Source organism: Cyprinodon variegatus, unplaced genomic scaffold, assembly GCF_000732505.1.
Source record: "Cyprinodon variegatus isolate N-32 unplaced genomic scaffold, C_variegatus-1.0 Scaffold2268, whole genome shotgun sequence".
NCBI classification, from domain to species: Eukaryota; Metazoa; Chordata; class Actinopteri; order Cyprinodontiformes; family Cyprinodontidae; genus Cyprinodon; species Cyprinodon variegatus.
In genome coordinates, this window is record NW_015152721.1 from 24,903 (window position 1) to 26,602 (window position 1,700).

General features: G+C 41.6%; 1 protein-coding gene across 2 annotated transcripts in view; it reads right to left on the reverse strand.

Moving 5' to 3' along the window:
- Positions 1 to 530, reverse strand: part of LOC107080738 (zinc finger protein 664-like) — a 13,343-nt gene extending 12,813 nt beyond the window's left edge. Inside the window, exon 1 of one of the 2 annotated variants that reach the window (XM_015368943.1) lies at positions 433 to 530. The gene's annotated coding sequence lies outside the window, so the exon portion shown is untranslated. The remainder of the gene's footprint in view (positions 1 to 432) is intronic. The other variant, XM_015368944.1, reaches the window with a different exon arrangement.
- Between the last annotated feature and the right edge of the window lie 1,170 nt (positions 531 to 1,700).

Here is a 1,700-nt window from a genome sequence, read left to right on the forward strand (position 1 = left end):
CAGTAGATCTTGAGGACCAGGGTTGGAGACCACTGGATTAGAGGCTGTGGGTAGAACCATGAGGGGTTCTGGTCCTTTAAGCCCAGTGGAGGTTCTGGTAGCAGCACTGGGTCCAACTGACCAGAACCAGAACATTTCTGCTCCTCCTTTCTTCTCTGCCCGGGTTCAGAAAATCTTCCTTTGCTGAAGCAGAACTTTAGTTCGCTCCTGTTCTTGTTGTTTACACTGATTTAGCTAAGCTAGGCTAAGCTAAGCTAGGCTAATGTAGCCTGGTAGTTTTTCCAGCCGTCCATTAAAATCCTAATCTTTGAAGCTAAAGCCTGGTTTAGCCGTTAGACCCTGGATCAACTTCTTCCAGTGAATCAGATCATTTAAAGGAACAAAGCCAACATTTCTCCTACTTTCTCGGCCGCCATCTTTCCATCTGCTCACCTTCTAGCCTCCATGGAGCTTCCAGCCGGCTGGGAGGCAGCGGGAGCCACGGACCCGGGACGCCTGCGGTTCTGGAGGCGGTAGGGTTCGATGGACCGAACCTAACCGGTGGTTCAGATGAATACAGAAACTCCTGCAGAGCTGCTGCTGCCGGAAATGACGTTTCCTCTGCTTACTTTCTATTGGCTGTTGGCAATTCCAGCATTGAGTTGGAGCTTTAGCGCCACCAGGTGGTCTGGAGGCCGGAGCAGAGCCTCATTTAAAATTAAAGTTTGACCATGAAAATAAAACTATATCTGATAACTAGTGATGGTGAGATATGGAGGACTGACTCTGCCATAGATAAAAAATATATACTGAAATAAATAAATAAGCATTCAATTAATTGCCCCCAAAAATACAATAAACAAATAAATGTAAGTAGAAATTAAATTATACAGTGAGATATAAATCTATATAACTCTTTTAATTAGCTTCTTTATTTATTTCCCTTTGTAATATTTACCTTATTTTTTTGTCCTTTATAATCTTTAACTTTATTTTTTAATTAATTATATTTGTAAGTATTTATTTATGTGCATGTTATAATATTTTTGTCTGTTTTCTTCTTCCTTTGTATTTTTTTACCCTTGTTATTTCTTCCATGCTATTTCTTTCTGCTGCCCTTTTTACATTTCTGTCTGCATTTCTTCCTCATTATGCAAATGAGGAGGGGGCGTGTCTTAAGGACTCAACCGCTGCCCATTGGTTGGTAAGTATTTCACTGCATCCGTGGAATCTACATGCCACGGTCACGGTCACAACAAAGATGGCCAGTTACAATGAAGTTATCAGTGAGCTGAGGCATTTAGCAACTGTTTCTGAAAACAATATAAACGTTAGAAATATTGACTTTATTACTTTTCGTTTGGACGCTCTGACTGAACGTGTGTTTCAGTTAGCGGCACACATGGACACAGATGTAGACAATGTAGTGTTTCAGAATTTGGTGGCCCATCTTCTTAACTCACAGAGTTAACTTTTCTGTTGCTGTTGTTCAATAAAAGAACATTTTAAGATTATTTGAGGCGAGAACATTATACTTTAAGCGTCACTATATGGCCCATTTACCGATTTAAAAAAAAAAGGTTCCAAAGTTGAGAGGACTGCGGCAACCAGCGGAGCTCCGAGGCTAACGGTGGCCCGTCTGCAGCTGCCCTCTCAATACTCAGGGACCTGGCCAAGGTAAGGAAAGCTGAAAAAAGGCCACCTTTGAACAAGACGCACAA